Genomic DNA, 16294 nt, shown 5'->3' on the forward strand with positions numbered 1-16294 from the left:
ACAACTGTGCAAGAACCACACTCATAGATGTTATAAATCTCGTTTCTACAAAGAACACAAAAAGGGCAGGGAAAGCACCTCAGCCCTACCTTAAAATGGCCTTGGGCAGAACTATCTGTGAATGTCAAAAGATAATTTTCAAAGATATTAATGTCAAAGATAACTTACATTTGTTTAAACAAGTACAGAGATCCAGATACATTATATATAGTGCAAACATATGTATGATATATATTATGACTAAAATTAATTTATGCCTTGTCATCTGGCCCCTGTCGTGGCAGGCTGAGCCAAAAGACTATGCTGGGCCGGACACTCCAAGAAAAAATTATTCTCAAGGCCTCAGTTACCACCAAGATATCTATGATTCGCTACCCCTGTCTCCATATACTGGACATCATTTTTGAACACTGAACTATTTGTGAATGCCTTCTGGACATCTCTTCCAAATATCAGCAAACTCACTTTAACCGAAGTTGTAACAGTACCACCCCTTTACAACTCCCATCTTCAAAACAAACAAAAATCCTGCTCTTTCTGAATTCTTAATATAGTCTTTTAAAATTAGCATAGCCTTTCAAGAATGGAGGAAGGAGGGACTGTATAGAGGGAAAAGAGGGGTGGGAGGGGTGGGGGGAAGGAAAAAATAACAATGCATCAAACTTCATTACCCTATGTAAATGTATGATTACACAAATGGTATGCTGTTACTCCATGTACAAACAGAAACAACATGTATCCCATTTGTTTACAATAAAAATAAATTTTTAAAAAACTGCTAAAAAAATTAGCATAGCCTTTATCCTATTGGTTATGAGATTTTTCTTCATTTTTAACATCCAACATCACCGAGCCTTATTAACTCCATCTTGTAAATATGACTAGAATTTGTTCTCTTATTCCTGCTGTCATGATTTATTCTGGTCTGCTTATTTTCTGGCCCAGATAGCTTACCTTTAGTACTGTCAGAAGACCACTGCTATAGTCTCCTAGGGCCCTTGTTAGAACTAGACTGTTTGCCACAGACAGATCTGTGTGGAAAGGCCCAGAGTATGTAATTTAATGGGGTCTCCAGGTAATTTCTGAGGTTGAGAACCTATCCTGTCTTCTGTCTTCCTTTGGTACCTCCACCTAGGAAGTCTCTTTTCTTGTGGGGACCCCGGGAGGGTAGAAAGATTTGCCACAGAAAGGGCTAGCTGACAGCCTTGTAGAAAGCTATCAATTATGAGACTTTTAAATCCACAAGTTTTAAATAATAAATATTTCTTCCCCCAAACACATTATAATTTTACCATCTTAAATTGCATCTGGCATACAGTGCTGTCAGTAAAGAATCAAGTTTGTTCTTTAAACAAACAAAACCAAAACCTGTTTAAAAATAAAATTTAATTTATAAAAAAAATTAACTTATGAACAGGAATTGAAGCTTAAGTATTGAGTTTAAAAGCTTGTTTCCAAATAGAAAAAGAGTATTTGTTGAAGACTAATGAAATCTGTTAACTCTGAAGTCTAGTTAAGAGTAGTATGTCAATGTAGGTTTCTTAGTTCTGAGAAACACAATGGTTATGAAAGACTTTATCAATAGGGAAACTGCATAAGGGGTACAAGGCTACCCTCTGAAACTTTTCTATAAATCTAAATTATTGAAAAAACATTTTAAAAGAGAATTTACAGTAATACTATAACGAGTCTTAATCACTTTTAAAAGATTTTCTCTGAATTAAAAAAAATTAGGTTGCTTTATCAGGTGGTTTTTCCCAAAAGTGAGATTTGGTTTTTAATATGTTTTTTAAGCTTTGATATTTTAAACAATGTCAGGTTTACTTGGTAAAGACTATCAATTAGCAAGTGGGCTTGGTTTTTCACCAGAATCCATGTACAAACGTGTAAATATGTCTTATGGCGTAAGTCCCAAACTGACAAATGCCAAGATAGCCTGACTGTGACATAACTGGCATGGCCAGCTATGGCTCAGACACTATGTGAATACAGAACCACCTGCCTGAGAGCTGTTCAGTGCTATTTTCCTACCTGTAAGGTATGTATACTTTAGGACCCAGCCATGGAATTATAGTTATAACTAATTTGCCATTAGGAGTATATAAAAATGTATATATGAGGACATTTATTATAGTATTATCTATCATAACAAAAAAAAAAAAAACAGAAACAAAAAATGGCCCATATAGACATAGGCATACTATGAAACCATCTGAATTATGATATGGATTTATATTAACTGACACAGAAATATGTCCACATAGAAAAAAACATTTAAAACATTAAAAGCTTAATTTGTTTCCAAATAGAAAAAGAATATTTGTGAAGACTAACAAAATTTGGTAACTCTCAATGGCATCATACAATCTCAATATGCAAAAACCATGAACATACTCATGCCCATGTGCACTCACTGAGAGATGTCTCAGAAGATATGTAAAGGTGAGGGGGGATACATTTTTCATATTTTTCTATATTCCTTAGTTTTTAAATATGTATTTATAATCTTTCAGAAAAACAAGAATGCTATTAATTCTTAATGCTATACAGAAACAATCTGTTTAACACCCAAATAAGACATTAAGGACAGTAACTGTATAATTTTTAAAAAAGTGATTCTTATTAATGACAAATAGCAAAATATTTTTTATTAAACTCACTGTAAAATTTAACCCTAGAAAGGCTGAGCCAAAAGACTATGCTGGGCCGGACACTCCGAGAAAAAATTATTCTCAAGGCCTCATTTACCACCAAGATATCTATGATTCGCTACCCTGTATATATAATATAAAATATAAAAATATATAATATATATAAATATATATTATAATATATAATATATTATATATAATTATAATATAATATGATAATATATTATCATATTATAATATAATATATATAAATATATATTATATTTATATATAATAAAATATATATAAAATATAAAAATATCAGACACCAGTCAAAACACTCTATGGTTGTCAATGTGAACTGCAACATTAGCTATGTAATTTCGGCTTAAAGATATATACAATCACAGTTTTATTTTAACTCCAAAGGACAAACCATAGATATATATTGGGTTACTTCATATGAATTCCATTTATAAATACATATAGTGCTGATAATCTTTGTACTTTAACTGAAAAGATGTCAATAAACTCTTTTGCATAAATAAACACAAATTTCTCCTTCTCTTACCAAGGATTCTTTCTGTATCAATGAATTTGGGAGCTGAGAAAACTCATAAAACATCCAATATAACCCTATTACATAAAAGACAAGGACATGAGAGCCTCGTCAAAGCTAAAAGACTCCTCTAATGGCAGAACTGGGCCTAAGTCCCCAGATTCTGATCAAAAGTTCAAAATGAATTATTCCTATATGCTTATCAGAATGGCCAAAAATAAAATATTAACAATGTTACATGCTGACAAAGATGTGGAATGACTGGAATTTTTCTTTTTTTTTTTTTTTGGTACTGGGGATTGAACCCAGAGGCACTCCACTACTGTGCCACACCCCTAACAGGGTCTCACTAAGTTGCTGAGCCTTGAACTTGTGATCTCCTGCTTCAGCCTCCAAGTCACTGGGATTATAGGCCCAGCAACTGGAACTTTTCATATCTCTGGTGGGGATGCAAAATAGCACACCCACTGGAAAACAGTTTGGCAGTTTTTTATGAAGTTAAACATACATACCATATGATCTGGCAATCTTACTGTTAGGTATTTACACTCAAGAAATGAAAACATATTCACCCCAACACCTGCCTGTGAATGTTTATAATAAGTTTGTTCATAATTATAAAAAACTGGAACCAATCCAAATGTCCTTCAAATGGTGACTGATAATTAGTGATAGACTCACATTATGAAATACTATTTGGTCATAAAAAGGAAAAAAAGGTACATATAAAACTTGGATAAACCTCAAAGGCATTATTTTTAGTGAAAGAAAACAGCCTTTAAAGGTTACATATTCTATTTATATAACATTCTCAAAAAGACAAGACAATAGTGATAAACAATACCTCAATGTTTGCAGGGTAGGGGGCAAAAGAATAGCACAAGGGGATTCGGGGGGTGATGGAGCTATTCTATATGGTAGTAATTACACAAATCTACATATACACTAACGTTCACAGAATATATGTACACAAAAATGTCAATTTACTGTACATTTAAAAAGTATATAAATTATTCATTTATATTCAAATATACCTTTAAAATGTATATCAGTTATTCAATCTCTGTTTCTAAACACCAGAAATATTTATGGATTTTAAATTCTTCTAATTTTTCAATTATTAAAATAAAAGGTTTTAATGGGTCTTTTCTTTAAAAATCTCAGTACCAGGCTGGGGATATAGCTCAGTTGGTACAGTACTTGCCCTGCAAGCACTAAGCCCTGGGTTCAATCTCCAGCACCATAAAAAAGTTAAAAAAAATAAAAATAATAATAATAATACCAGTACCAAGAAAAGGACACTCAACTTGGGAAATTAACTTTACCTCACTTTGTCTCTATTTTCCTATTGGCAAAATGGGGGGGAAAAATCATACCTACCATCTCAAAGAGTTTTAAGAAGAATGAACAGTAAATACTATGTAAAGTTTTGTTAAATAGACATATTCATACACACAGTATAAAATACTTCAGGTACAGAAATCAGAAACTCAGAAATTTTGTCCTTCTGGAATATCAAGTCCTGTTCATTGCCCCCTTTTTTTTGGGGGGGGGGGAGGGTACTGGAAATTAAACCCAGAGGCACTCTACCATTGAGCTACATACATCTTCAGCCCTTTTTTTTTTTTATTTCAAGACAGGGTCTGGTTGCTAAGGGGTGCTATTCTACAGAGTTTAAGAAAATCTTTCTACATATTCATTAGTTCTCTCAGTTTTACTTAATATAATGAACAGTAGACAGTATAGGTATGTATCTGTGCATGGGCAGTGTGTGTGTGTTTAGCAATGATAGGTGTACTATCTCTGAGAAGACTATAGTTTCAAATTCTGGGCAAAATGGGATCCAACCTAAATCCTTTCCAGATTTTCAGGTTTTTAAAGAACTACCCCTCTACATGGAATAGGCCATAAATATGATTTGTATCACCCCCATGCACCCTTTTTAATCCAATAAGCATTTGTTCACATCTACTGCAAGATACTTTTTAAAAACCACTATGTAAAGCCATGTTTTTTCAAACTGCCTGTCCCATCCAATTTTTCAAAATTAAACCCAACTAAATAAAAAACTACCAGACTTCTTCACAGATAAGGGTAAGTACTGTGGCACAAAGTTTTTGTTTCAGGTGTGGGTGTAAATGTGAGTGAATAGTGTGTATGTGTGCTCTGATTCTTTCTATAGATATGGTCCAAAAGTTTGAGGAATACTGTTAGATACAATTAAATACATATCAGTTCTAGATTTGGAATAGCCCAACCCTACAACAGTTAGTTTCTTGTGGACAGTTTTCTTAGTACTCAGTGTACCACCTGGTCTTGGAGACCCATGTCATCTTCAAAGAAATAAAAAAATATCTAACTTTCCACATGAGGTGATAAAAGGACGTAGGAGAGGCTGAAAGCAGAACAAACCATCTCCTGGATATGGATTATCACACCTGACAAGTTGGAATGGATGCACAGGTGCTTAGTTCTTTACCACACTCTTACAGGAAGAACTTTGCCATTTAAAATACGGTCTTTTCTTTCTACTATGTATGAATTTTCTAATATTTCATTTTAACATTTTCTCACTTGGCAATTTTTCTCTCCAGTTCTGGGGACCGAACCCACAGCCTCACATCTGCTTCCAGAAGGCAATTTTTTTTTAAAACCTATCATATTATACATGATTTTCTGTGTGTGGTGCTAGGGGTACAATCCAAGGTCTCACACTTGCTAGGCAAGTGCTATACGACTGAGCTACACCCCCAGTCCCTTAAATATGTTTTTTAAGACTTTTAAAAGTCAAAAACAATAAAATATAATGTCAAAGAACCAACTATTTTCTCTTAGAGCAAACCTTTTTACATAACCTTTTATATAAAAGCTATATTCCAAGATAATCTAGTTTTATCTACTAGGAACTGTAAATAGCCTTTTGTTTTGTTTTTGTTTTTTTAAGATGACTGGTTGCACTAAAACTTATACTGAAGTCTTCATATTTAAAACTCTACTACTTGGGTTGGGGATGTAGCTCAGTTGGTAGTGTGCTTGCTTCATAAGCACTAGGCCCTGGGTTCAATCCCCAGCACCACAAAAAACACTAAATTGTATAACTATTTAGAAAATCTCCTAGCTTATTTCATCTCTAGACAAGAAAAATTAGATGAGTTTCATGTACTAAATCTAACAAAGTCAATACTAAAATTGTTAACCTGCCTAGTACTTAGTCACTAGTTACTTTGCAGCAGGATTTCTCAGCCTGGGCACTCTGGGTAATTCTTGATGGTGGGGGCTGTTCCAGACATCGCCAAGTGTCCCCTGGAGGCAAAATCACCTGTAGTTTCATACTTTAATCATTATTTCTATGTTTTTTCTTTTGGTGGTGGTGGTGGTGGTGGTGGTGTGACCACTGCAACTAAAGGAAAAAATTTTGATCAAATGCATTTTTTCCTTTTTATCCACCTTTCTGGGTTTTTTTTTTTAATTAGTTTTTAACAGTAGAATGCATTTTGACACAGTGGACACAAATGGAGCATAATAAAATGCAGTTTTTTTAAAAAATATTTTTTAGTTGTAGATGGACATAATATCTTTATTCACTTATTTGTGTGTGTGTGTGTTGCTGAGGATCAAACCCAGTGCCTCACATGTGCAAGGCAAGCATTCTACCACTGAGTTACAACCCCAGCCCTCAAATGCAGTTTTTAATAGGAACAATGATGCCTCCACAGTTATTAAGCTTCATGGCTACATACAATTATATACCATTATATTTGCCTGACAATTCTACCAAATCCTAAAACACTCAAAACAAGTTTAAAGTTTCTATATTTAAAGTATTTCATGTTGTGATTTGTTTAGAACTTTAAAAAAAGTTTAAATATTGGTAGTTATAAAAATTATATTAAATAAAATAATTTAATAATTACCAGTGCAGGAAAGATTGTGATTTCAATATTATAAAATATAAGAAATACTTAGCAATTATACATCTTTTGGGCATTATAACTTTTTCTTTTCTCTTCTTTTCTTCTTTGAGACCAAGTCTTGAATTCCTGGGCTCAAGGGATCCTCCTGCCTCAGCTTACCCAGTAGCCGGGACTTCAGGTCTGTGCACCGGTTCAGATGTTGCAACTATTTTAAAGATATTTTATATCATATTTAACCCCTTTTTATTTAAGGATAAAAGAATGTGGGTTTATGCTTAGGTTGCACTGGGATTTCTCTTAATATTGTGAAAATCTAAGGTAGTCTTTAGGAACAGACACAAAAATAGTTGGAAGTTATTACAATTTTCCTATAAATCAGTTAAGGATATATTTTAAATTTAAATACTTAATAGGTATATATCCTGTTAAGTGAAAAAAATATATATAGTGAACAGAGAAGCATTATTCATGATAGCCCTAAACCAGAAACAACCCAAATTTCCATCAATAATAGAATAAACAAATAAATTATAGTACATGCATATAACAGTCTATTATTAGTTTCCTATAGGAAACTAATAATATTGGTTGTTTGGATGAAAATAAATTTTTACTATACTAGACAATATGGATGAGTCTCAAACATAAATTTGAGCTGACAAAGTCAGATACAAAAGAGTGTATGCTGTATTCCTGCTTATATAGTTACAAAAGAGATTGAGGATATACTGAGCTGTAGAGCACAAGCTTACTTGGGTCCCCAGCACCAAAATCACAAACAAACTACCAAAAACGAGGTGAAACTACTTTATGATGATACAACTCAGGATATGAAAAGTTTTGGAAGAGCAGTAACTGGGAAAGGACATGAAAGGCTCTGGAACTTTTCTGTTTCTTAGCTGGGCACAGTGGTGCACACTTGTAGTCTCAGCTACAGGGGAGGCCTGAGTCCAATAACTGGAGGCCAGTCTGGGCAACAGTGAAATCTCAAAAAAATCTGTTTCTTATTGTTGGTACTGATTATACAGAGAAAATTCACTAGACTGTACATCTTTGATGCCCCTACTTTTCTGGTATAGTGTGATTAAAATTTCATTAAAAAAATATATATATGTGTGTATACACACACACACACACACACACACACACACACACACATACAGTGAAGCATCTGACTCCAACCTGGGTTCCTTAATGAACTTGCAACAGAACCTGGTATTATCAGTGTCTTATAAAACTATTAAGTTTCTTAGAATTATTTTATCATATACAGGAAAATCCTCAAATATATTCACTCTCCCATAGAACAAACAGTGGCACATTCTACACTGTTCTGTGCCTTTTTTTTCATGAACACTATAGAGATTTTTCCATAATAATGTACAGTGTTCTCATTCTTTTTTGCAGCTGTGCAATATTCACCCTATTGTTTCAATATATGCTAATTTAATTCTATGCTGATAGACATTTAAGCTCTTTCCAAACTTTTAATTTTGATTTATATAACTTTGTTATTAGAAAGAAAAATGTGAGATGTAGCTCATTGGTGGACTGCTTGCCTATCATGCATAATACCGAGTTCAATCCTTAGCACCACAAACAAAACAACAGAGAAAAATGTGGGGTTCTCTACAATAAAGAACTTTCAGGAAAGGTAATTTCAAACTCCAGTTCTCATAGTATACTAATACAGAAAAGTCCCTGGTAATTTCAGTCATTTTTTCAAAATGTTTCAAAGCAAACATACATTTATTTACCCATACAATCAAGATCATAAGCACTTTTCTCCAGCAAAAACAAAATAAGACAAAAAAAAAAATCCAAAGTTACCATCTGTTTCAATGTTCATAAGTCATTGATACTACCTTATTTTATTTTATACATATTTCTTTTTACTTGTCAAAGGACATTTATTTTATTTATTTATTTTTATGCAGTGCTGAGAATCCAACCCAGTACCTCACCCATGCTAGGCAAGCGCTCTACCACCGAGCTATGACCCCAACCCTGATATTACTTTAAATACATTAAAATGACACATTCAAAAAGGTGAAAAACACTCACAAGGTCCTAGTTTTAAGTTTTCTCATTTTGTAGGTCACACAGTGTAAGTAAAAAGTTATGCTCCATTGAATCCCAAAAAAAGGAATACAAATTCCAAAGCTGAAAGGTATGAATGTTATATTTTGCACTAGCATAGAAGTCATTCTTTTCTCTCTCTTCTACCCTAACAATCTGTTCTTATCACACATTCATTGGCTTATCAAAATAAAAAGACAAGGCACCCAGCCATCCCAAGTTTAGAAGAAAAAGCATCCCCTCCTAAAAAAAAAAAAAAAAAAAAAAAAAAAAAAAAAGTTTACTCAGCAAAATGTTTTATAATTAAAGAAAAAAATATGTAATCCAATCATCCAAATTTTGTTTAGTCATTCTGGTCTACTGTGTTATTATTGTATATTCTGATCAAGATTAAGCTTTCGAGTGTACTGCAAATACTAAGGTAAGTTAAAGACATTGTTTGCCAATCTTTTTTTTTTTAATCAGTAATTCAATACTAGCGACTAATTCCATTGATAGGCAAGCCCCTAGGTAGCTCAATAATAAAGGAAAATGAGGATTAGCAGATTCCCTTGAAATAAATCCTAAGGCATTTCTGAAGTGTCTACCTTATCTGAAGTCTTTAGGTAACTCTTGTGGGTCACAGACTTATCACAATGCTGAAAACATTATAGAATAATTTAATTCTATAACAACCAAAGAAATTCTATTTTTAAAGTTATATGCACTAAATAAACAATATTCATTGAATGCACTTTTCAAAGTAGACTTTTAAACAATGTTTTAAAAAGGAAAAAGGGAATGTCTTATTACCTAAAACTGTCTTTAGACTCAAAAGTAGTGGTTACACATACTATAGGCCTAAAGCACAGTCAATAAAATCTGACAGTCAATACCTTTCTTTCCTTCCCCCACCAAAGCAAAAATGCACAAAGCACTCAAACCTGTAGCCCAAATAACAGCTTATGATCAAAACCTCAAAAGAGCAATGGGAATTCAATGAGAAAATGTTTGTAAGTATTTTTAATAATCAAACATAATTGCCACATAAACAGATTAACTAAAACAAGCAACTTACGTCTTCACTGAGTCTACTAAGCACTTCATGGGTTGCGTTAACCATGAAAATTTACCCTAGACTTTGCATGTGATTCAACCCTGGACATAGAACTCACTGAGCTACATTAATGTCCTACAACATTCCTTTTACCACATAAGCTCTGAATAGGCTTAAAATAAGTACAGCTGGTGAACACCTTAGAATTTGCAGCTAGGTTTTATTGTCTACCAAGTTCAACCATCCACAGAGTAAGAAATCAAAGTTCCAAAAAACACATTACACCTGCAAGACTTAGTATGCTCCAAGTCCAATATTTACAATTTTTTCATCCCAAATCTGCACAAATGAAAGAATGCCAAATCATAGCACCGGACCTCTAAATCTTGTCTTAATCCAAAATGATCTGCATTTTCACTCTGATGTGTCTGTATTCTACCATTTATTGAGTTCCTAATACAAACATATACCAGGAACTGTACTATGAGATTACAAACATTTATCTCAAGTCCTCATAACAAATTTCATTCTGCTGATGAGAAACTGAGGTAAGAAAAGTCAAGGTATTTGTTCAATGCCATAAAGCCTGTAAATGGTGTAGGTGGAATTGAAAGCTAGTTCTACCTGGCTCCAAAGAATCATCTCCTTTTAGCTAATGTCACTAACCACAACACCGGTGTAGCCTCTATCAGAGCTAATTCATGTGATAACCATCTAAAATGATGACGATAGCTACCTAAAATGGTAGCACAAGACCCACAAGTTACCAAAGAAGAGGTGCAGTTACCTACTTCAGAATAACTAGTTCAAAAGGATATGATTCAAATATAAGACAATTCACTTGTTTTTGGGGGGGAATGTGAGGGGGACATCTCTCAACTGACTTTACAACAAGGGAAATGAAATTCCAGAATATATTCACATTTTTCGCAAAATTATCTAAAATCCTTGAGAAAAGTGTGATTTTTTTTAACAGTTCACATTATAGATTACTTTCTTTGAGAGGCTTTAGCCATTCAAAAATAAAATCACATCAGTAGTATTACTAATCAATTTTTTTTCCTGCAGACTTGAAAAGTATTTTCTTACCACACCACAGCGTACTTCCCATACTTAAAGCAGAAATGGAAACAGCTCTGGGTGTCACGAATCAGATCTTGAGGCCAAAGTTGCAAAGAGTAGGTGCCATTTCCCCTGAGTAAGAGCTGCTGGTCTGAAACCTCCTAAGGGAAGGGTGTCTGAAGAGGAGTGCTGGAGAAACTGAAGCAAGCTGCCTGTATTAATGAGGGTGAACTGCTGGCACCACTACTTCTTAAGTGTCTCACTGCTATGCAATTGTTTTCTAGCTTCCAAGCCCTGAAGCTGGCAGGGAGAGAATGCTGTTCTCACAGCCACATGCGTTATATGATCAGCTGCTATATGGGTGTTTAACTAGGTAAATGACTGGTTAGAAGAGGGTCTCCAAAACTAAACCAAGGAACTACATGTTCCCTGAGATTTGAATAATCTGTCTCTATACTACTGACAAAGAAAAATAATATATTTGTAACTTTGAAATGGTTTGGGTTTAGGATAGACAAATAATTTCTGATAGTAAAACTTCAGGTGTGACATGAACAAAAAAAAAAAATGTAACCTGTAATATAAGCCACTTCAAGCATGTACATTAGGTAATAAAATGCAAACATGCAACCTCAGCATGTTTTCAAATTTCATAGGATATACTTCATAATTATTGGAATAAATGCTATTCTTCAGCTGTGTGAACTGGTTCTATGCAAGATTCTAAGCCTACCTTGCCTTCCAAAGTGCCAGTTAATACCATGAATTCCTTAGCATCAAAAGATGCAAAAAGAAAAAAGAAGATCTAAATAGATTCCTTAAAATGAAAATTATTGTCAAAATTACCAACTCCTAGAGAGCTGGGGACTGTGCTTATTTAATACCACTGCCTATCATAACACTATCACAAGCTGGAATAAATGTCTACTGATATTATTAAAGAAAGCTGAGTGCAGAGTAATTTAAGCAAAATAACTGATATTTACACCTGCTTATTGATAGAATGGTGCAAAGTTCATCCTTAGCTCTAGATTTCCTTAACTACAATTACAATCCTCCCCTTAAAACAAAATTTTTAAATGATTTTGATGACACCATTACCTTTAATAGACATGAAAACATATTTAACAAAGTTGAAAAAATCCTCATCATAGAGCAGGTGCTTTATTATGGGTATGACAAAGCCTCCTTTTAAGAGATCAGATCAACTTTAGCCAATACAAAAAGATTCCATGCAGACATTATTAACAGACCACAGACTTCACGGTTGAAATCTGCTACATTTAGAATGTGATGTCAGGAACATACAGTATCAATTGGTCACATTCAAACAAATTATTTTGACTCTAGTTTTAACTTTTTCTAAAAGACTCACATACATCCCCTTTTTAATGGGAAGACAGGGACCCGATATTTTACAAATACCTAACTTACTATAACCAAAGAACAAAACACAAGGTTACAAACATATGCTTGTTGCTGTTTACTGCTCAGGACCAAAGTAACTAATCCTTGTAAGAAAAACAAAACACAAAACTCAAGTTCCTTTCACTTTTGTATAATATGGATCTTAATCTGAGGTCCCAGGAATAGCTTCAAGATGACAATAATGACATACAAAATGTTGTGTCTGTTCCACTGAGATAGTGACCCTAAAGGTTTCCATGACCCCAAAGAAAGGTTAGGAATCACGGAAGGAAACATTTCCAGAGCCACTAAAACTTAGCAGTGAACATTTTAAGCAAAATTATACTAAAGACAGTGTCTATCCAAATACATGTGCATAGTGGTGACACAATTAACTAAGGTACCTGCCAGTGCTGACAATCAGTGCAGCACACCACTCACACAAGAGCCCAATTGGGTATATTGCCTGCTTTCAGCACCTATACCACATATCCCAGTAAAAGCAGCTTTCCTTCCCTAAACATACACATGTTGTACAAAGCATGTGCTAGTTGCCATTCCCAGAACAATACCAGCCTGGCCATCCTCTGGAAAAACAGAGATCTTCATCCCAAAATATCATCTCACTTTTATACTATGCCTTGACCATGGATGTTAAACATTACAACAAAAAGGATGAAATTCTCACGGTACCAAATGTATCGCATTAACTGGGGGGAAAGCATCACTCAGGTGTTGCTGTGGGTCCGCTGGAGATATATACAAGGAAAATACTATAATGATGCTTGAACATTGGGACAATCTGGGGACAATCAAAGACAGACAAACGCAAGAACGTCCTGTAACAAGATTGTGGAAAGCACCCTCCTCCAAAGGCGAAGGCACATTCCTTTGATTGGCACAAGCCATTCTGACAATGGATCCGCGATGACAGGGTCTGCTCAGCAATCAGGAAGTGTGCGTGTGTGAGTATGTGTGTATGTGTGTGAGTATGTGTGTGGGGGTGGGTGGGTGGGATTCGTTAGATGTGATCGAAGACTGGTCCACTTCAAAGAAGAGTATATGGGATCTTAAATCCTGAAGATAAGACTTCGAGGCTAGGGAGGGCAGTTATCATTTGTACAGAAGGCATCCCTCGACAATGAACACGTTACGTAGAGAAGTAACGGGGGTGTCACTATCTTTGGTGTCTCCGACCTGAGACTTCAGCAGAGCCTGATTGGCGGGGAGGAGGAGGTGGGGGTGGAGAAAGGTCTGCATTACCCACTGGGGTGAGTGTGGGGCTGCTGGTGGCGGGTGTACATCAGATGCATGTTGTCCCCTGGTGGCACAATACTCTTGGGGGCTGAAGGTTTGGGCGCAGCCACAGGGCGGGGGAGGCAGTGAGTGCAAGCTCCCAGCTGCAGGGCAGGAGAACGCTCGCAAGAGAACCGGTGCAAACCTCCCCTCGGCCCGCTAACCCGTGCCACCCCAGCCTCCCCTCAGGCCTCGGGGCAAGCGGACTCGTTGCAATACTGCAGCCAAGCCCAGGTCCGTGAGGGAGGGGGCGAAAGGGCAGGAGCGGGGCGCCCCCAGCCCAAGCTCGGTGCCAGAGGAGCGCAGCGCCAGGGCCTCCCCGCCGGATGGGGGCTGCTCCGGCCTAGTGCACGCAGCTGCCTCGGCGCAGGGTTAGCCGGTCCCCAGAGCCCGGCCCGGCGCGGCGGGCGGCGGAGAGGAAGGGCTGCTGCCAGGGGCGCCGCCGCGACGGTGGCGAGTGCGCGGGGGAAGGGGCCCCTACTCACCCGGGCCGGCCGCCTCCGCCTCCGCCGCCTCGACCGCCGCCTCGGCGGTCCATCCCTGCGGCGGGGGGCCTGTAGCCGCGGCGCTCGAGTAACCACCGCCGGCGGGGCCGGCCCCTCCCCCCTGCCCAACGTCTGCGCTCAGGGCCGCTCCTCAGACCCGGCCTCGGCTGCCGCCGCCGCCGCCGCCGCCGCAGCGCTACGTGGCCGCCGCTCCGACGTCTCGCGACTCCCTTCCGAGCGCGCGAGGGCGAGCGGGGCCGGAGGGGCGGGCGGCGCGCGGGGCGGGCGACAGGGGAGGGGGTGTGCGTGTGTGGATGTGTGTGTGCGAGAGGGGGGGCAGAGAGGGAAGCGAGAGCGCGCGCGCGTGCCCGAGGCCCCTGCGCTCGCCGGCCCCCCCGCCCGGCTGGGATCCCGATACTTCCCTCCGCCCGTCCCCCCTCCCCCAGCATCCCGGCCGCGGGGAGCGGCGGTGCGCATGCGCAGCCCTAGGGCCGGCCCTGGCGCACCTTTTCTCCCTCCTGCCACATTGTGAGCGCTCAGCGGCGCAGATAACCGCCGACTATCTGCTCCACCCCCGCCCTCGCCCACTCCGCCCACTCCGCCCACTCCGAAGCGCCCAGGTAAAGGCGTGGGCTGCGCATGCGTGCTGGTCCCCGTGGATCGGGGGGCGTGGTTGCTGAAAGGAAGCCAAAACGCAGAGTAGGAGAGAGCTGTGTGCAGGGAATGTGGGATTCCACGAAATTGGGATAGGGAAAGGTAAAGTGAAATAAGAAAAGTGGGTCGAGTGGAAGTAAAAGAGCCTTTGGCTTATAGAATAAAGTTTCAAAACTCTTGGTTGCTGGCCTCATTACTGGAGGGCAGTTTAGTGACAGTACAGAAATAACAAGAGGAAAGATACAAGCAGTAGTGATCATTCATGAGATGACTGGGTTGGCTAATAAAAACTGAAGCAATTTAGAGATTGCCAGGGTGGTCAGAAAAACAGGTTTAGAGCTGCACTAGTCCTGTAGTCAGGAATAGGGAAAGCTGTGTGTGGTGGAGACCCAGAACTGCTGTAAGAAAGGAAATCTCCATTGTAAGTATTACAGCATTATGACTAATTAGCTATTAATCATTAATATAATTAATGGTACTATTAGCTAACAAGGTAACGTTTATCCAAGTTCAGAGCCAAGAGAGAGTGTCCATAATTGAAAGTGTCTAGGGTAAAGGGAGAGGAAATGATTTGGCAAGCTGAAAGTCCAAGTTAGAAAAGACCCAAGGGAACAATCCCTGAGGTCAGGATGACCCTCTCCCACTGTAAATCAAAATTCCCTGAAGTTGTCCAGTCTTGTCTTAATTGAAATTCTTTCCATTATTTAAAGCACATACTAATGTTCTTACCTTAAAACTGACCTCAATAGCACATAAATATTTTCAATACGGTTGCAGCTACTTTTCCCCCCAAACAGAATGCCCCCCAAAAAATATCCTGCAGGGAATAAAATGACCTGAGTTCAGACAAAGTCAAGGAAGAGACAAACTTTATAAATAAAGGGATCCAAGATCTGACTCCATCCTTGGCCCCTTCCAAAAACAGATGCTTGGCTTTTATTACACTTGAACTCCAGACTCCAGGGATCATAGTTTTGGCAACTTTGGGTCATGTTCTTCAGCAGTGAGTGTTTAGTGGAATAACACTAAAAATTATATTTCATCAGGTAGCTAGAAAATCATCAGGCAGAACAGGAGGAACTAAGTGTAAGTAATAAAGGAGAGACTTAAATGCAATGTAAGAAAGAACTTGGTGTCTGTGGGGGCTGGTGAACCCAGAATGTTTGAGATGT

At 37.8% G+C, this 16294-nt stretch overlaps 1 protein-coding gene across 1 annotated transcript in view; it reads right to left on the bottom strand.

Annotated features, from left to right (window-relative positions):
- The window catches only part of Znf652 (zinc finger protein 652), a 59999-nt gene extending 45129 nt beyond the window's left edge, over nt 1-14870 (bottom strand). Inside the window, exon 1 of the mRNA XM_047545054.1 lies at nt 14469-14870. The gene's annotated coding sequence lies outside the window, so the exon portion shown is untranslated. The remainder of the gene's footprint in view (nt 1-14468) is intronic.
- Between the last annotated feature and the right edge of the window lie 1424 nt (nt 14871-16294).

Source organism: Sciurus carolinensis, chromosome 3, assembly GCF_902686445.1.
Source record: "Sciurus carolinensis chromosome 3, mSciCar1.2, whole genome shotgun sequence".
Taxonomy (NCBI): domain Eukaryota; kingdom Metazoa; phylum Chordata; class Mammalia; order Rodentia; family Sciuridae; genus Sciurus; species Sciurus carolinensis.